Consider the following 21,885-nt stretch of genomic DNA (forward strand, 5'->3'; position numbering starts at 1 on the left):
ATCTGCACCTGTACCCCAGAACTTAAAGTACAATGAAAATATAAAAATAATAAAAAAAAAGAAGGGTGATACAACGTTATTTTGTTAATCATGGATCTGATAATTTTGGAAATCAATTCAACCATATTTAATTATAAATGATACATTTATATACCATAAAGCTTTATAGAATGCAAAACACAATTACATAAAATCATAGACAATATTATATAATAATACAGTGTAGTCTTCAAAGTTTTTATTTTATTTTTCATAATAGTTTTCACTGCTACAAATCAGTAAAGAGCCTTTCCTTTATTGAGATTATGAAATCTAAGACTTCTTTGGAAATATGTTCAGTCACTTTGGGGGGAAAATAGAATTTTGGCAAAACTTAATGTCAAATAAATGGAATGACACTAAACAGATCCAGGAATGCCTCTAGTGCTATCTTTTCTTAATAAATGATAACATGAGCAAACAAGTGCTATGTATTGTTTTTTTTTTGAAAGAAGTCTGTCTTTTCTAGTAAGAATGTATCACCTCAAATGAGCACTTCAATTTACATATAAGATATGCCTTCAAAATTGATGAACCAATTTTTATTTGTTCTAAATTAATAATCCTTTATAACATACTGCTCCACAATGTCAAAGGATTGGAGTACTAAGGTTTCTTCTAACTCCACATGGCTAAATGTTTCACCACATAGGTTTCAGTCATGCAATTTTCCTTAGAATACAGTCACTACATCTGCTGTGCTTTAATCAGCTTTTTTTCTGAGGACTGATACATGGTTGACTATCAAAAACGTAAGTTTGGTCAGGGGTGGTGGTTCACACCAGTTATCCCAGCACTTCAGGAGGCCGAGGCAGGCAGATCACTTGACATCAGGAGTTTGACACCAGCCTGGCCAGCATGGTGAAACCTTCTCTATTAAAAATACAAAAAAAAAAAAAAATTAGCCAAGCATGGTGGAACATGCCTGTAATCCCAGCTACTTGGGAGGCTGCTGCACAAGAACTGCTTGAACCCAGGAGGCCGACGTTGCAGTAAGCCAAGATTATGCCACTGCACTCCAGCCTGGGTCTGGAGTGAGACTGTCTCAAAATAAAAATATATATATGTATATAATTATTATATATATTTATATATATATTATGTATATAATTATTAAAATATATATATAATTATTATAAGTATTTTTGTTTTGTTGTGTTTTCTTTTGGAGGCAGTCTTGCTCTATCTTCCAGGCTATAGTGCAGTGGCACAATCTTGGCTCACTGCAACCCTGCCTCCTGGGTTCAAGCAATTCTCCTGCTGAGGCCTCCCTAGTGGCTGGGATTACAGGCACCTGCCATCACACCTAGCTAATTTTTGTGTTTTTAGTACAGACCAGGTTTCGTCATTTTTGGCAAACTGGTATTGAACTCCTGACCTTGGGTGACCCGCCTGCCTCGGCCTAAAGTGTTGGGATTACAGGCGTGAGCCACATGCCTGGTCTTTTAAGCAAATTCATTAAAACTTAAAGTCTGGAAGAAAATACATTTAATCAAATAGGCTATTATTACATACAATTTTTTATGGTTTACCCTTTGGAATATCTTAAAAGAAAAAAAACTGGTTTTGTCTTGTTTTGTTTTGTTTTTTGAAACAGTTCTGCTCTTGTTGCCCAGGCTGGAGTGCAATGGTGCCAGCTCAGCTCACTGCAACCTCTGCCTCCCAGGTTCAAGGGACTCTCAAGTCTCAGCTTCCCAAGTAGCTAGGATTACAGGCATCCACCACCATTACTGGCTAATTTTTGTATTTTTAGAAGAGATGGGGTTTTGTCATGTCGGTATTTTTCAGACTGAAAAGAGATTCCAGAAAGAAAGGTGAACACATTCAAAGTCACCACGACATAAAAATACACACAGCACATACATGCACACATTCCTATTCTCTTATTCTCTCTTATTCTCTCTTATTCTCTCTCTCTCTCTCGGAAGGAAAAAAGAAATGAATATAAACTGGTCAAAAAGGTGATAGCTGGAAAACTTTAAGTTTAAACTTAACTCTTAAGAACCATAAAAGGAGGCCGGGCACGGTCTCCTATAATCCCAGCACACCTATAATCCCAGCACTTTGGGAGGCTGAGGCAGGTGGATCACGAGGTCAAGAGATCGAGACCATACCGGTCAACAAGGTGAAACCCCATCTCTACTAAAAATACAAAAATTAGCTGGGCATGGTGGTGTGTGCCTGTAGTCCCAGCTACTCGGGAGGCTGAGGCAGGAGAACTGCTTGAACCCAGGAGGTGGGGGTTGCCGTGAGCCGAGATCGTGCCATTGCACTCCAGTCTGGGTAACAACAGCGAAACTCCGTCTCAAAAAAAAAAGAACCACAAAAGGTTCTGAAGCAAAGGAATTACCTGGTCAGAATCTGTGTAGGAAAAGATAGATAAGTGAAGGGGATTGACTAACTAAAGACTGAGAAACTTGACATAAGGCTACAAACACTGTAAAATAAACATAAACAAGAGAACAAATACATTTAGGTACTGATTAGTCGACAAATGGCCTTATTTTAGAATAGATTTTCAATTCAAAAATCTATTTCTTCATAAAATAAATTATAAAAGGTAGAGAAAGTCTCCCCGGGAAAAGTTAAAAAGAAAAGCTCCACTTCTTATTTTTTATTTACCATTACTGTGGTTCTTTCATTTTAAATATACTTTAAAAATTTTATAATTAAAAAACTAATTTAAAATTATATCTATTTAATATGAACAGTACTAAATAACTAAAATTAATCTGAAGGGAACTCAAAATACTACATATTACAATCTCATGATTCATATATAATTCATTTTACATATTACATATAAATATATTGTATATCAATCATATTACATATTATATATGCCTATTATAATTACATATTATATATATATTCACATTACAATCTCCTGATTCATCTAACTCGTGCCATCATATAGAGCTAGCTTCACTTTAAGAATCCTATCTAAGTGATTTCATTTTAGTTGTTAACTTATCTCTGTAACTATTTTTAATTTTATTGGCTGTATTATTTTTAATTGCATCTCTGTGCAAATCAGAAACTCAGATATTATCTTTAATACTTCTCGCTTGGTGACTGCCACATATCAACAGCATCACTAAATCCCGAAAATTTTACCTCCTAAATTATCATAAAACCTCCCTACTAAGATCAAACTCCTATTTCTCTCTCTCATAGGAACTGCTACTATATTCTCTTTACTGGTCAACCAACACTCACTCTCATGCATACACTTACCCATCATACCAGTTCTCCACACTGCAACCAAAATGATCTTTCCAAAACACATTCTGATCCTGTTAACACCAGTATTGCCCCTTTCAATGGCTTACCGTTGCTTTAAAGATGAAAGCCTGAAACCTTACATAGAACACAAGTCTCCACATGGTGTGGCCCCTATGTTTCTCTCCAGCATTATCTTGCACTACTTTCTCTGGAGTTCTCTCTCCTGCTTTACTCCTTCCTATTCACCAAATTATTTCTCCACCTTCATTCTGTTTGAAAAGGCTTCCTAGTAACCGAGTTAATGCCTATACAAATTCCTTCATATCTAATCTCAAACTTCATTTCCTAAAGAAAGTTTCCTGTGATCGTCCAAACCAACAATATCCTCTGCTGTACAATCACATAACACTGATGTATCTCTTTTGTGATGTTTACTGCAATTGTAATTTATATGTGTGAAATATATGTTCACTCATATGCTCTATGATGGTTATGTATCAGATATTTCTATTTATTTTTGTCATCCACTGTATCCTTACCACTCCACCAAAAATGTATTAAAGAAGTGACTTAAGTATAAAAAATATACATATACTGAAATAAATTAAGGCAATGAAGAGACTACAAAGTATTTAAAATCTTCCTTCCTCCCCTCTAATTACCAGAAACAACCACCATTAATATTCTGCTGCATATTCCTGAAGACTTTTTTCAAGGATTATAGAAAAGCATGTATCTGGCTGGGCGCGGTGACTTATGCCTGTGATCCCAGCACTCTGGCAGGCCAAGGCGTGTGGATCACAAGGTCAGGAGTTCTAGACCAGCCTGGTCAATATGGTGAAACCCTGTCTCTACTAAAAATACAAAAATTAGCCAGGTGTTGTGGTGGGCACCTATAGTCCCAGCTACTTGGGAGGCTGAGGCAGGAGAATTGCTTGAACCTGGGAGGTGGAGGTTGCAGTGAGCCAGGATCGTGCCATTGCACTCCAGCCTGGGCGACAGGGCAAGACTCCGTCTCAAAAAAAAAAAAAGAAAGAAAGAAAAGTATGTATCTATAATTATATTTTTTAATACTGAATCATAATTAGGGTTGCCAGATTTAGCAAATACAAATACAAGATGACCAGCTACATTCAAATTTCAGATTAACATAAGCATGTCCTAAACACTATTTGTTGTTTACCTCAAACTCAAATTTAATTAGGCATCATGTATTTTTACCTGGCAATTCTAATCATAAGATACATACTATCCTAAACATGATTTTCTCCATCATGGATTCTAGATTTAGTTTTTGGTATATTTGTGGGAGATCTTAAATTGTACCTCCAATAAGAAACTATTAGTCTAAGTAGTAAAAGAAAGAAAAAGCATGCTATTTTCAAATATGAAAAATGTCTCATATCCTTTAAAAATATATTTATATTCTCCTTTTCGTGAGGCAGGAAGTAATCCATTTCAAGTATAAAAAACTGACATAACTGAAGTGTTATAAATTTTCTCAGGATAATACTCAAAGGTGGGCAACTGATTGCATGTTTTCGTGGTACAAAAGAAATTCCTCTAATTTCATGCACGTTTCAAAAAAAAGTAAATTATTATAACTATATATTAACATTGTATTACTAAAATCATGGGAGGCAAGTAATTTATACCTAAGAACAAAGCAAACAAAACACTATAAATTACTGAAAAATAAAGGCATTTGTTAGGTGGTTCCTCCCTGTAAGCAATGATTGTACTTTATTATTCCATGAAGACAAAATGATATGACCAATGTTACATCATTTAAAGCAAACTTTAAAATGTTAATACCAACACTAATTCTCTGATCAAAATCACCACATTTGACTTTTAGAATAGACAGTTGTTTTAAATGCTTCCACAGGGAAACTACCATCATCTAATTTATGCCCATGATGTTTAGCACTGCAGAGGTAAAACAAATAACTTTTGCATGTCTTTTGAAAAGTTTACTTTCATGACTGCTTTATTTAACAATCTTGAATTCATCTATAATCACAAATGCAATGTGCTAAATATGGGCTAGAGAGTTTATTTTGCTAGCAACTTAAAAACATAGGCCATAAAATTGATTTTTGTACCAAGTAGAGAACTCTTAAGGCAGGCAAACTCTGTTAGTGACCCTGTTGCAGAAATCCCTCCAGTGTGCAGAAATATCATGCAGCATCAGCTCTGTGCCAAAAGGCCAAGGTCCTCATGAGCTAACTGGAGTCAACAAGTATATCCACTATGACCTGCTAGAGAAGAACATTAAGAGTGTTAAATGATTGAACCAGCCCCTGATCCTCTTGGAGATTATGTATGGATACCTAGATGACCCCAGGCAACTGAGCAGGGAAAGATGTACCTACATAGGCATTCAAGATACCATGGACCATATGGCCACTGTGCAGGTCATCATCAGAAAGATGCCCAAATGGCCATATCATCCACCATCCACTGTGATCATCAGACAACACTCAGCTCAAGGGAAAGAAAGGTCTGTGCCAGGCCAAGGACATAAACCAGAAAGTATAATTTCCTGGCAACTGCAGATGTGAACTATCATGTGGGCTTTTAGAAGCTTGGACCTAGAGTCAATCACCAATCACCAGATCATTCTTGAAAGCTACGTATACACTAGGATTCTTCTTATTCCACTAATCCCACACCTTAGTAGTGGTGGCTTGCAGGGCATACACATTGGAGCTGGTAAGCTAATGTAGTGGATGGCATGGTTGAAATCATTTATGAGTTGAAGAGCCACAAGATGAATGGTGAAGCTGACGGGCACAATCTTAAGCTAGATCTGATCCACAGAGATGTGATCCTGAAGGTGGCACACACATACTGTGGAGTACAAGGGCCCTAGAGTATAGTCCATCTCATACACTGGAATGATGATAGCCTGAACATGTGTGTAGACATTGGGGCCTCAGTGTTCTCTTAGAATGAAGAAATAACTGAGTAAGACAGGCTAAGGAAACAAGGCCAATAAAAAGATAAAATCAAGGATCACTTGGTAACCGACCCTGATTGCCATTATAAATGACAGATAAAAATTAACCTCAACAAGCTGAAGCCACATGTCAATGACCCCTTTACCCCAACTTGGCCCACACTGTGGCAGAAGGAGGTACTTTAATGCAGAAGGAGAGATGGCCTTTGGACATCGAAGTGGGTCTGATCAACAGCAGTACCAACACAAGCTATGAGAACATCAGATGCTCAACAGCTATGGCCAAGCATGTGCTAGTTCATGGGCTCCAGTGCAAGTCACAGTTCACTGTGGCACTGGTATCTAAGCAGATTTACACCAATATTGAGCATAATAATTTACAGATCCTGTAGGATATGGTAGGCATTGTCTTGGCCACTGTCTGTGGCCCCTACATTTACCAGTAGAACAGAGAGGACAAAATAAAGATGGAGAAAATGTAATCATCGCCTCCTACAAGAGGAACTTCACAGGCTGCAATAAAGCAAACCTGAAGCCCATGTCTTCATCATGTCCCCAGAGATCCTCATAGCCCTGGCCATTTCTGGCACCATCAACTTCAACCAAGAGATTGACTTCCTGACAACCATGTATGGCAAGAAGTACAAACTGGAGTTTCCAGATGCAGATAAGCTTCTCTAAGCAGAGTTGACCCCAGAAAGGACACCTACCATCACCCTCACCCCAGTGATATCACGGGCAGGGGGTGGATATGAGCACACCCAACAAGAGCCTATGGCTCCTGGAGCCTTTTGACTAGTGGGATGGCAAAGACCTGGAGGAGCTACAGATATGCAGATCCTTATAAAAATCAAAAGGGGCTGGGCACCATGGCTCTCACCTGTAATCCCAGCACTTTGGGAGGCTGAGGCAGGAGGATCGCAAGGTCAGGAGTTTGAGACCTGCCTGGCCAATATGGTGAAACCCCATCTCTACTAAAAATACAAAAATTAGCCTGGCATGTTGGCAGGTGCCTGTAGTCCCAGCTACACAGGAGGCTGAGGCAGAAGAATCGCTTGAACCCGGAAGGCTGAGGTTGCAGTGAGCCGAAATTGCACCACTGCCCTCCAGCACTCCAGCCTGGGTGGCAGAGGAAGGCTCTGTCTCAAACAACAACAAAAAAATCAAAAGAAAGCATACCACTGACTACATTTTGAATGTTGGCATATGGCTCAAGTTATTGGGGCACCAGTATAACATCTCCAATAACCTGCTTACGGGTGCCATAAACACTGAAAACAATAAATGCCAACTCCTTAGGTAATGCTGTCACCAGGAGAATGCCCACTACTGTAAGAAACATGGCATCAGATGGATGGTTATCAATGACGAGAGCCATGGCAAGCTGGGAGAATATAGCACTAGACCCTGCCATCTTGGAAGATAGGGCAGTATCACAAAGAGCTTCACCAGGATCCATGAAACTAACCTTAAGAAGCCAGCCTGCTGCCCCTTACCTTTGCTGACATGATAAACTACAAGATCTACCCTGTGTGTAATCTCACCATCGAAGGATGGAAAGGCTTTGCCCTGGCAAGCCCCTGAAATGTATCATCAAGCACTCCCAAGAGGATCCAGGAAACCACCCTCGTAATCACAAACTTCTATAAGACCCTGATTCAATGGTTCCATGCTGGCAGTGCTGTAGTATGGACAGAATGAGGAGCTGTAGTACTGAGCTCCATGCCCATCCAACCACTGCTCTGCCTGTCCACTTGCCTGTCCACTCTGCTACCTGGATCCAGCTCAGGTGTCACAACTATAGTTACTTGTGTCATGAGAATTGGATCTGATCCAGCTATGGCTTTCTGCTCTAAGGTGGCATGGCTAAACGCTCCTTCCTGCCCTCTCCTCCCTAGACCTGAAGAATGACTCACGGTTGGAGGGGTTCTTAAAATAATTTTTCAGCCCCTTGCCTTCCTGTTTTCGGTTTGATTCAGATCTTGAGCAGCTCCATGCAACTGTATTTATTTCTGATGACAAGATTACCACCTAAAGAACTTTTTCTCCTGCCTGATCATTTCACTGGTGACTGAAGGATTTTAAATAACCCCTTTTGCTCACGTAAGGAAAATAAGAAGTATAACTTCACAAAAAGTATATATAAGAAAAGGGATATAAGAAATAGTGCAGACAATTTTGAGTAAAGGTGAACAAACTAAGTTCTACTATTTTATATGGCTCACGAATTAACAATGGTTTTACAATTTTAAATGATTGAATATAAAGAAAAACAAACATATATATACATAAAATGTGTATATGTGAACGTTACACAAAATACAACCGAAGTCATTCCTTTACATAGCCCATGGTTGATGCTGTACTACAATGACAGAATTCAGTAGTTGCAATAAAGGCTGTATGGCCTACAAGGCCTAAAATAGTTAACTATGGGCCGAGCGCCGTGGCTCACGCCCGTAATCCCAGCACTTTGGGAGGCCAAGGCGGGGGGATCACAAGGTCAATCAATCGAGACCATCTTGGTCAACATGGTGAAACCCCATCTCTACTAAGAATATAAAAAATTAGCTGGGCATGGTGGCACGTGCCTGTAATCCCAGCTACTCGGGAGGCTGAAGCAGGAGAATTGCCTGAACCCAGGAGGCGGAGGTTGCGGTGAGCCGAGATAGCGCCATTGCACTCCAGCCTGGGAAACAAGAGGGAAACTCCGTCTCAAAAAAAAAAAAAAAAGTTAACTATGTGGTCCTTTTAGAAATAGTTTACCAACCCCTGATTTTGAAAAAGAAGGTTAAGGTGGGCAGATTTGCTCTAGAAGACACCAAGAAATACAACACTTCAGTAATTAGACATTGGTATACAAATGAGGAAACAGGGAGGAATCAGACTAAGGAAAAAACTGGGTCCCTACCTAACACCAAAGGGTAAGGTAGGCGAGACTAAATTCCTAAATGAAAAGAGGAAAATCTGAAAATATTTAATATGCAGAGTATCTTTAAAATTTCAAGGCAGAAAAGGATTTCTTCAATAAGGCACACAAAACCCAAACCATAAAAGAAAAAATGTTACTTTAATACTGAAATTTCCCATGCCTCACAACTCATTATATAAAAAATTGGTAAGCAAGCCACACATATAATTAGCAAAAATTAGAATCCACAATATAAAAAGTTATACAAACCAATGGAGAAAAACCTCACTAGAAAAAAAGAGAAACACAAAACAGCTGAGTAAACTGAAATTTAAAAAAGTTTAAATTCTTTTTTTTAAACTAGTTTTTTTCAAAACTAGTAACCAGAGAAAACCACAATAAACCTACAATGACTTAACATTCAGATCAGCAAAAATTCATGTACATCTGACAATGCAAATATGGATTAAAATGTAGTATGAAGTAACAAGAAGTCTCTTGTTCTTCTAAAGGAAATATAATTTGGTACTGCTACTTCAGAGCAATTTGGCAATATCCAATGAAGTAAAAGTCACACCTTCCCTATAACTCAGCAATTTCAACCTAAGTATAGACCAAGAGAAATTCAAAAACACATGACGAAACAGAGTATACTTTCCCTAGACTAACATTGTGGAGCATTCCCCTATGTTTTCTCCTAGCAGTTCTACAGTTTCAGGTTTTATATTTCTTTAATCCATTTTTTACTTGATTTTTGTATATGGTATAAGGATCCAATTTCATTTTTCTGCATGTGCACAGCCAGTTTTTCCAACACCATTTAGTGAAGAGACTATCCTTTCCTCATTATGTATTCCTAGCACCTCTGTTGAAAATCAATTGCCTATAAATGTGTGGGTTTGTTTCTGGGCCTTCTAACTTGTTCCATTAATCAATGTATTTGTTTTCCTACCAGTATCATGCTGTTCTGATAACAATAGCTTTATAATGTTTTGAAATCAAAGCACTGGATATCATCAACTTTGTTCCTTTTGGTCAAGACTGTTTTGGCTACTTGGGGGTCTTTTGTGGGTTCGTAAGAATTGTTTTTTCTATTTCTGTGAAAAACGACATTGGACTTCTGATAGAGATTGCATTGAATCTGTAGATCATTTTGGATAGTACACACATTTTCACAATATTGATTCTTTCAATCCATAAATACAGGGTATCTTTATATTTATCTATGTTTTCTTCCACTTCTTTCATCAGTGTTTTATAGTCTTCAGAATGGTTTTACAATTTTAAATGACTGAAAAAATATTTCATTGCCTGGGTTTAATTTATACCTATGTGTTTTATTTTTTTGTTGTTGCTACTGTCAATTGAATTGCTTTCTTAATTTCCTTTTTGGATAGTTTGTTATTAGTGTACAGAAATGCTACTAATTTTGTATGTTGATTTTGTATTCTGCAACTTAAAGCACAGGCAATAACAACCAGAAAAACAGACAAATGAATGGCATCAAACTAAAAAGCACAGCAAAGGAAGCAATTAACAAGGTGAAGAGAAGAAAATATTTGCAAAGCATATATCTGTTAAGGAGTAATATATAAGAACTCGACCCAATAGCAAGAAAAACAACCTGATTGAAAAATGGTAAATAAACCTAAACATTTGTTATCTGTGTCTTTCAAAAGAAGACCTACAAAAAAAAGGCAAACAGGTACATGAAAAAAATGCTCAGCATCACTAATCAATAGGAAAATGCAAACTAAAACTACAGAAAGTCACCTCATACCTGTTAAGAAAGCTTTTAGCAAAAACATGAAAGATGACAGCTATTTGTGACAATGCAGAGAAAAGGAAAATCTACAGTTAGTAGAGATGTAAATTAATTCAGCCTTTATGGAAAATGGTATGGAGGTTTCTCAAAAAACTAAAAATAAAACTATCCTATGGCCCAGTAATCCCACTTCTGGGTATATAATCAAAGGAACTGAAATAAACATGACAAAGGGATATCTGCACTGCCATGTTCACTGCAACACTATTCACAATAGCCAAGATATGGAATCAACCTAAATGGCCATCAACAGATAAACTGATTTTCTTAATGCTACCTCTCCCTCCCTCCCCCTCCCTCCCTCTCTCTCACTCTCTCCATATATATATATATATATATATATATATATATATATATGCAATAGACTACTATTCAGCCTTAAAAAGGAAATAAAAATTTGTCATTTTGCAACAACATAGATTAACCTGGAGGACATTATGCTAAGTGAAATAAGCCATGCACACAAAGATACACCATATGACCTCACTTGTATGTGAAATTTTAGAAGCTGAACTTGTAGAAGCAGCACAGGTTACCAGAGGCTAGAAAAGTGTAGAGGGAGGGAATGGAAAATTCTTGATCAAAGAGTACAGAGCTTCAGACACAGAGGAGGCATAAGAGTTGAGATCTATTGTAAAGTGACTAAAGTCAGTAATAATGTATTATGTGTTTCAAAATAACAAAGAGTAAATTTCAAATGTCTCGCCATGAAAAAGGATAGGTAAACAAGATGACAGATATGCTAATTATCTTGATGTAATTATGCTACATTGTATACAAATATCAAGACATCATGCTGTACCCCATAAATGTATACAATTATGATTTTTCAATGAAAAAGAGTAATTTTTAAATAAAGAGTATACATCACAAAACTGTTTTACCAAATTCTGAAAATATATTATCAGCAATAAAAATAAATGCAGTATATTGTTCATAAAACTGAAATTACTATATAGCTATTAATTGCCTGAATTAAGAATTGTAGAACTTAAAATATAAAACTCTCCCAGCCCCAGTCAGGAGCCTCATGCCTGCGCTGTCCAGTCCAGGCCACCGTTTGGCCCTGCAGCCAGTGAAGGAGGCCTCTTAACTATAGTCTCTGTTTTGCATTAAATCTTTTATTCTTTTCTTCTCCTGTGTGGCCCAGTGCCACATGAGCTATGGTGGGACGCCTGGAGGTTCAACCCAGATTGCTGATGTTATTGGTGGGAAAGATGAGAGAGGCAGAAAGATCCCAGAATATCTAATCCATTTTAATAGCTGGAACAGAAGCTGTGATAGATGGGCAGCCAAACATCATGCGGACTATGATACAGGTGCAAATCACGGATGACGGCATAAATTGGCAAGAAAAGCTGAAGCTCACCTGAGAAGCACAGTAAGAAAGAAGTGCTGCAGGCTGTCCGGCATCAACTGTCTAAAAAAGCCTCCCAGTTGAAAGACAAAGTTGAAAATGCTGAAATTCAATAAGCAGTTCTCCAGCAGTAGTGAAAACAATGATAAAAAATAAAGTGTTACTAAAGAAGAGACTGAAGTGAAAGAACTAGAGCTGTAAACGAAAAGGGAAATGGAAGAAATAATAACTATAGAAATCCCTGAAGTTCTCATCAAGCAGCTTGAGGGTGATCACTACTACATTAACAGGAGGAAACAGTTAATGAAACTTCCATGACAAACCAACACTGTAATGATTTTGGAGTCCTACCAGAAGGATTTTGCTATCAACAAAGCTTTTTCAGCCAGTGAGAGGCCTTGCCACCATCATACTATGTGGCACGCCAACAAAACGGTGCATTATATCCCAGCAGAAAAGAATGCTGACCTTCGTAAGGAGATGGTGGATGGGTTAAGAATAACCTTTGATTACATTCCCCCATCAGTTTTAATCTATCCATGGGAATAAGCTCAAGATAAAAGGTGACTTCATCTGTTCTTTCAATTAAGGAAAGCACCACAGACACTAAAAGAAGCCACGGGGAGCTCTGTCCCAGCCCACCTTTGTTGAATCCATCCATACCACAGTCCACAGAGTGTGAGACAGCCACAGCTGAACTGGCCACGCACAAAAGGCGCAAAGCCAAGCCGGAAACATTGCCGGCTCTGAGGCAGTCCATGTGTCACGCCACCAACTGCAAGAGGCTGGCTGGTAACAGGCATCACTTCGCCCAAGTGCTAGCAGGAGGCCACATCAACCAGCATGCGCACGCTGCTCCTGCACCTGGAGAGGAAAACACCTGTGCATCATCTTCAATTACTCCTCTGCCTCCTAGCAAGGAAGAAAGTGCTGCATTTACTGGCTTTAAAGGGAAAAGAACTAATGAAATAAATGAGGTACTCTTGTGGAAGCTTGTGCCTGATAATTACCCCTCAGGCAACCAGCCACTTCCATCCTCTTCACATTTACAGGGCACATTTGCTCTGACTGTTGGTAAAACTTCCAGAAATCCTTGGAAAGATGTCCTAATCTGAGAAGAATCTGAAGGCTTTATTGAAACACTCTGATCACTTTCTCCAGTTTTTAGCAGAATACCATGATGACTTCTTCCCAGAGTAGGCTTATGTTGCTGCCTGTGAGGCATATTACAGCAGCTAGAACCGCCCTCCCGCCACCGGCACCAGCAATTTATTAAAGTGTTGAAGGTTCTGTAACAACTGCTCCATTTAGCTTTGCACTCTGGGTTCCAGCTGTTCCAACTAACAAGGCGTGGGTCTTATTTACCCAACCAACAAAAGCAATGCCCACCTGGGGGCTCTGGCAGAGGTGGTCCCTGTTGTTTGAGTTGCCCACATAACCCGTTATTATGTTAGGAATTACTTCTTAGGTGTCTGAAAATGCTCTGACAAGACACCTGCTACTAAGCAGGCTATCTGACATGGCAAGAAAAAAGGGCAACAGTGTTCACAGTGAAATGTTAATGAAATGTACAGAGGTTAGGCCATTTCACTAAAAGTTGGAATTAGTAAGCAGAAACCACATTGTTTTGTTATTTGTTAGCATTAAACACAATTTTTTTTGCAAACTATTATTCTATTGATGAGGCTGAGAAACTCTGTCCAACAAGTTTTCATTTATACTTGGAAACCACAAAGTAGTCTCAAAGTATTCTAGAGAGAATTGATATTGATGGGGGAAAAAAAATTGCAGCTACACATTTGCTTCTAACCGTTCTCTCTGTGAAACATTATTTTTGGTAACATAAAAGCACTGCCCTTTTTGTTTGAGATTTTACAGCTATACTTTGTTGTGTAATGTTATGGTTCCCTTTCTGTAAAACATTATTTTTAGTGACCTAAATAAAGCCTGTCTTACTTGGGAAAAAACTGAAAAAAAAAAAAACCTGATGTGATTTGGATCTTTGTCTCCACCAAATCTCATGTCAAATCGTAACCTTCAGTGTTGGAGGTGTGGCTTGGTGAAAAGTGACTAGATCATGGGGTGGATTTCTCATGAATGGTTTAGCACCATCCCCCTGCATACTGTCCTCATGATAGTAAGTTCTCATGAGATCTGGTCATTTAAAAGTGCGTACGTAGCACTCTCCCTCCATTCTCTTTTGCTCCTACTCTGCCTTGACCTTCCCCTGTGATTTTAAGCTTCCTGAGGCCTCCCTAGAAGTCAACCAGCTGTCAGCATCATGTTCCTGTACAGCCTACTGTGAGCTAATCAAACTTCTTTTCTTTGTAAGTTACCCAGTCTCAGGTATTTCTTTATAGCAATGCAGTAACGACCTAATACAAAACTCTTCCAAACTTAATACTGAATAAAAAGAAATTTTTAAAAGAATACAAATAGCAGACAAACCAAAACATGCAAAACAATATGAAACTTAAATATTTTTTAAATGATACATGTATATATATACTAAGAGTATTTACAGGCACAGGAATAATAATCACTAATTTTAGAATAGTGTCCAACTCTGATACAGTGGAATGGGAAAAGAAGATCATGAGGAAATTAAAAAATTGATTTTCTTTTTGATCTGTGATACTCATATTATTCTCTATTTGTATGTCTGACATACCTCATAATAAAAAGGAAAGGAAATAACCACTGATCTACCACAGATAGAATGGAAGAATACTTGTCTTCCTGTAGTGGACCTCATTATTAATCAAAGATACTAAAATGTTACCATGGTAACAAGCTCTGTTAACTATTAAAAAATATAAGAATGTCCAAGCTTCAATAAAATTCTGCAACGTATAAAACATTAAGAGATACTGAATTTCAAAATAACGCTTTCATGTTTAAACATAAGGTAACAAAATAATTTACATTGTTTTCATTAACTAGTTCTAACACTGAATCCATTTTTATATGCTAGGCAAAATAAAAGCTAAAATTAAGTATGATGTGCTTACAATAGGGTTTAATATGTGAATCACATACTGTCAAGGTTGTCAATTCTTAGAACTCAAATCTTATTTTCTCAGTTAGTATATAAATTTTGAAATACAAATATATACTTGTAGAAAAACATTCTGTGGGTTCCCTAACAGATTATAAAAAGAAAAAAATGGAATGTAGTAGTCAAGAAATAAGTACAAAAACCTCATGAGAAAAAGACCTAAAAAAATGATGAGAAACACTATGTTCAAGGATTAAAGATGCGACATTGTCAAAATATCCATTTTGTTCCTCAAGATTATCCACAAATTCAATGAAATCCCAATCAAAATTATGACAGGTGTTTTTAACAGAAACTAACCAGTTGATAATAAAATATACAGAAAAAACAAAAAAACATATAATAGTTTAAATAATCTTTTTTTATAAAGCAAAATAGAGGACTCATATTAATTGATTTGAAGATTCAGTATATAGCCACAGCAAACAAAAGCATGGTAATTGGCATGACCATGGACAAACAGATTAATAAATCAGAATAGAATTCCAGAAATAAAATATTGCATATGTTGTCAATTGATTTTCAACAAACATGCCAGGGCACTGAATGGGGAAAGTCTTTTTCAACACATGATGCTAATTGGATAAACAAATGAGAAAAAAAAGTCCAAAACTTAATCTCTACATCACAACTGTTCATAAAAGTTGATTTTTTGAATCATAGAATTAAAAGTAAAAGCTAGCCAGCCGTGGTGGCTCACACCTGTAATTCCAGCACTTTGGGAGGCTGAGGCAAGCAGATTACCTGCGGTCGGGAGTTCAAGACTACCCTGACCAACATGAAGAAACCCCATCTCTACTAAAAATACAAAATTAGCTGGCGTGATGGTGGATGCCTGTAATCCCAGCTACTTGGGGAGCTGAGGCAGGAGAATCACTTGAACCAGGGAAGCAGAGGTTCCCGCTTGATCCTGGGAGGCAGAGATTCTTGTGGTGAGCCAAGATAGTGCCATTGCACTCCAGCCTGGGCAATAAGAGCAAAACTCCATCTCAAAAAAAAAAAAAAAAAAAAAAAAAGGAAAAGCTAAACTATAAGGCTTTTAGAGGAAAATATAGAAAAATATCCTATATTTTTTAGAGAAGTCATAAAAGCACTAATCATTAAAAAATGATAAATTTGAATTTACCAATGTTTTAACATTTTGTTCTTTAGAAGATACTGTTATGAAAAAGAAAAACCAAGGAAAAGACTAAGAAAATATATTCTCCACAAATACAATTGATTTGTATTCAAAATATATAAAGAACTCTTACAATTCAATAAACGACAAACCACAGACATAAAATAGGCAAAAGACATTCAAGTCTTTCAAGACACTTCACAAAGGAAGGTATCTGAAATGCCAAAAGGATGAAAAGATGATTATTATTTGTTACTGAGAAACAAATTAAAACAAGAATGAGATATCATTTCAAGCTTAGTGAAACAGATAATGTGAACACACCTAATATTGGCAAAGATACGAATGGAACAATGTAATTCTCATTGTAACGCATATTGTTGGTGGGAGTGTTAAGTCATATAATCACTTGGAGAAAAGGTCTAGTAGTTTTTATAAAGTTAAACATACACCGACCTTATAATATCAATTCCACTTCTAAATACGTATACAATAGAAATGAACATTTATGTCCACAAAGGCTTGTAAAAGAATGTTATAGCAGGTTTAAACACAATAGCCCCAAAATAGAAACAATACAAAAGTCTATCAACAGTAGAATGAAGAAATAAACTATACTGTATTCATACAATTGAATGCTATTTGCCAGTTAAAAATGATAAACTACTGATACATACAACACAAATGATTTCAAAAACATTGTGTAAAACACTAGACAGTGATATATACATATATACATCCAGAGAATTATTCTGAGTGAAAAAGGCCAATCCCAGAAGGTTATACACTACATGACTATTTATATAACATTTTTGAAATGACAAAATTGGAGAAATAGAGATATTAGTAGTTGCCAATGGTTAAGACTTGGGGTTAGAGTGGATGGGGAGGAAGAAGCAGAAGAAAAATAAATGTGGGCCTAAAAGGATAACACAAAGGATTCTTACAGTCATGAAATTGTTCTGTATCTTTACTATGGTGGTAGGCACATGAATCTAAATATGTGATAAGACTACATAAAATTAAATACATACAAACGCAAATGAACACCAGTAAAGCAGGGGAAATCCGAACAAGATCTAGGTATTGTATCAATGTCAGTATTCTGGTTAGGGTATTGTATTACAGTTTTATCAGATGCTATCATTAAGAAAAACTGAGAAGAAGATACATAAGATCTTTCTGTATTATTTTGTACAACTGCACGTGCATCCACATAATTATCTTAAAAGAAAATGCTTAATTAAAAGAAAGTAAAGTTTAAAAAAAATTACCATATATATGACCTCTACTTTTCATGCACATCTTTCTCCAAAAACAGATTTTCATGTACATCTTTCTCCAAAAACTTTTACATGTCCCTGACCACATTCAGATATAAACAATTTTAAAGTTTAAGACTAATGTTACATTTCTAAATGTCAGATTCTTGTCTAAAATATACAGATTACAAAAATTAAAACTCTCATGACAAAGCTGTCGCTAACCTAATACTATTTAAAAAGACAAAAGTACTATTATTTAAAAAGATTCCTGATACATTTCTGAAGAATTACGATTACTCTCTCATGTCTTAAAAGATAAAGCAGTATCTGAAGTCTAAGCTCTTCTCTAAGTATGCCTTGGAATCATTTTTCTACTTCATCATTAAGAAAAATAAGCATCACTATTATATTTGACCACCTGCCATAAAAAAACATGTGAGCCAACTTTTTTCCTTTCCTATCAACATGAGATTAATGCAGTTCCAGTAGAATCTCAACATAAATGGACAAAAAAGTGTTATTAAAAGCCTGATATTTTAAAAAATTAGAATTCATATGAGAAATTTAGAAGAAATTTTATTAAGAAAACTCTGGAAAAAAATGGATAAAGTCCCTTAATCTAAAACTTTTATCTTGTTTTCTGTACTGTGCATTTAAGGATGTTCTGAAGAACAGCCTTTGTACATAAAGCACTGAAATGAGAATTCAGAGTAAGTGAAGCATTGACCTTACAAGTAAATTACTGTAAACATCCTTTCCACACTGCGCCTCTTGGGACACTCAGAGAATGTACTGAATTAACTCTTTAGAATATATCAAAGAATATTTGATTTGATCTAAAACACTTGAACTGATTGAACAACAACAACAAAAATTGACTCCTCTTACTTGCATAAAGTGGCTATGTATGGAAAGATTAATGTAGTAACCATAAATCTTAACATTATTTTCCAATTTTTCTATTTCCTTGCAAATGCTTGAGACTTGTTAAAAATAATCACTTAATTCAATTATCTCACATTTAATATTTAGCCATTTTCTTTATGAAGCACAAGACAAATACTGAAAAAATGTAAGTCACAGTCTATTATTTAAATGATCCAATAAATCTTTACACTGAGTTGATCTAATATAGTTTTGGATGTCAGAAGATAAGACTGACCAAATTTCTTCTATTCAATTTATCACTATGTTATAAGAAACCCCATTAAATTCATAATTTTCTACAATAAATAAAAACAAAGCTCTATTCTAACATATGTTGCTGGAGCAGCCAAAGTGTTGTAACAAAGATGCTCAAATTGCTGAAAAAAAAAATGATTTGGGGATATTTTAAATTTTTAAAAATCCCTTGAACAAAACAGAATTTATCCTATACTGTGTTAAGTATTCCTTCTTCTTAAATTACTAGTTATCCTTCTATAGTTACAATGTTGAATTCCAAATACAATTTCTTGTCACCCACCTATAAAACATTGTTAAGATCACCCAATGTATTCTTCTGTCTCATGTAATCACAAAATACTTTAAGTAAAATTCCACTATTTTTGTAGCAGCTTTTAGATTTCATTTCCATTCTTAAATTTTACAATTTAATCTACACCAAACAAACATCACCAAAGTAAAAATATACTAAGAATTTTATTGTATTGATTTGCACAAAAATACTCAAATACAACCTGGATGTTTCATATGTTGTTAATATATAACCAACTGGCCCTTACAGATTATATTTTAATTTCTTTCTTGATTTACTAGAAAAGTATCACTTTTTTAGCAATTCAGAATTTTTAAATTGATATTTCAATTAAACTACTAGTGGCTTTTATGCTAATGAGAACATGTCTATTTAAATGTTCCTTAAAAAAAATCTTAGTGCCCTTCAGCTCTAAACTGCAAGATTCTAGAAATAGTCTATAGGTAGTGTTCCTACACAGTCTGACAGTTCTACTGTCAATGTAGTAGCTACTGTAGTAAATGACTAGCGAGCAATGCAATAACCAGCAACACTACTTAAAATGAACAGGTTGATCCCTTAAGTAAGGTTTTCTAAGTACTTTATAGGACCAGTCCATTATTTAAAAACTACAAGTAAATTACCAGCATTCTTCACTGAAGTTTAATTTTTCTTCTATAGGTCTCATTCTCTGCCACAAACCAAATAAATAAGAGTTTAATGGAACCATTCATCCTTATTTTGAAAAGCATATTTTTTAAAAAATTAGAGGAAATTCAATGGATATTCCATAAATCAGAGATTCTGAAGGAGAACATTTTCATGTATATGAGAATGAAGCTGAAAGGTGAAGGAGCAATTCTTACCTGAAATGCAAGGAATTTTCTTTAAGAGACTCAACTTTACCTAATACTCTAATTCAATAAAAAACTAAATTAATCCTAAATTGCCTTACGACAAGGAGGACAAAAGAAATAAAATTCTGCTTAATGGCTTTACATGCTAACAATATGTTACCATGGGTACTTGGAAAGTCTCTATAAGCCTCTAAGAAACAAGATATTGATAAAGCACTGAAATGAGGATTTCAGTTCTGGTTGAAGACAATGACTAGGTCAAATAACTTCTTGAGGTAGCCAGTGGTACACTATACATTCTAAAATCCTTCACTTTTCAACCCAGCATTCCATTATCCCACAACTTGGAAGGTGAAAAGAAATTAAAAATTAAAATATGATGATAGGTGCTTAGATATACAAAATTGAGAGGCAAAAGAGGAAACAATTAATTCAGGCTGGGGGTAGGAGTGAGGGAAGACAGGGCACTTTGGGAGGCCAAGGTGAGCAGATCATGAGGTCAGGAGATCAAGACCATCCTGGCTAACACGGTGAAACCCGGTCTCTACTAAAAAATACAAAAAATTAGTCAGGCGTGGTGTCATGTGCCTGTGGTCCAGCTGCTAGGGAGGCTGTGGCAGGAGAATTGCTTGAACCTGGGAGGTGGAGGTTGCAGTGAGCCGAGATCTCGCCACGGCACTCCAGCCTGGCGACAGAGTGAGACTTTGTCTCAAAAAAAGAGAAAGAAAGAATCCAAGAGCTTCAGGTTGGGGTAAGAAACAACTATATTAAGCAATAGTTCAGAAAGTGAAATCCCGTTCTCTGATTCTGTTCTTTACTCAGTACTTGATTAAATCCCTGAATTTTCCTTTCTCATCCAAAGTCTCAACCTTCAAATAGAAAATATTAAAATTACATACACCCATCACTGGCCATCATTCATTCTCCATGAATGGCATAATATAATAGCAATGAGGATAATATTTTTTAATATTATATATTTTTAACACTGTATATATGATCAAAAGTTTTAATAAGGGATACTTAAAAGAAAACAATTCTAGTCCAGTGTGTTCTGAAATACTAGCCCCAAAATAACTAGTCCAAATAATATGTTCAAATATTCAAAGACAACATCGAATTATTTTCTAAAATCCTTGGAAGACATGCCTCTCCAAATAGGCATCTCAAATGAGTTAATGTATATTACAGAACAAAACATATACTCTAAACAGTGACTCTCAATCAGGGATGACTTTGTCACCCATAGGAAACACAGCATTGTCTGGAAACATTTTTGGTTATTACACTTGCAAGGGTGCCACTGGTATCTAGTGGGTATAAAGGTCAGGGACACTGCAGAGTACACAACAATATATAAGACAGAATTATGTGGCCCAAAATGTCATGCGATTGTCTACCATGCTTGAAAGGAATACTGAACACTATCATTTATTTTATTTTGTTTTTATTTGCTGCTGGAACCACTGTGTTGCAGTCTGTTATGAGAATCTGTCAAGATGATAAGAATGACCCTGTTTAGGAAAACCCTAGAGGAAATATATTCGTAGGAAAAACAGAAAGATAAAGTTCACTGAGAATGCTTAAGTGGTTATGTTTAATGTAATCCACTACAGCTGATGGCTCAGAAGGAAAGAAGTTGCTTTAAAAGTGAAACTAGCAATAATACTGCATAGGTGCAATTTTATTTATAATCTGGAATTAACAGGGTTTTTCCTCCTAAAGCAGATGGATTTCCTTGAACCACTAAAAACAAGCATTGGATGTCAGGGCAAAAAAAAAAAACAAAAACGTAAAAATAAAATTCTGA

At 36.2% G+C, this 21,885-nt stretch overlaps 1 protein-coding gene and 1 pseudogene across 27 annotated transcripts in view; one reads left to right on the forward strand and one right to left on the reverse strand.

Annotated features, from left to right (window-relative positions):
• VPS13B (vacuolar protein sorting 13 homolog B) overlaps nt 1-21,885 on the reverse strand; it is an 822,207-nt gene that overhangs the window by 506,801 nt on the left and 293,521 nt on the right. The window lies entirely within an intron of this gene.
• Nucleotides 12,527-13,558, forward strand: LOC144579789 (MSL complex subunit 3 pseudogene; annotated as a pseudogene).

Source organism: Callithrix jacchus, chromosome 16 (genome assembly GCF_049354715.1).
Source record: "Callithrix jacchus isolate 240 chromosome 16, calJac240_pri, whole genome shotgun sequence".
NCBI lineage: Eukaryota > Metazoa > Chordata > Mammalia > Primates > Cebidae > Callithrix > Callithrix jacchus.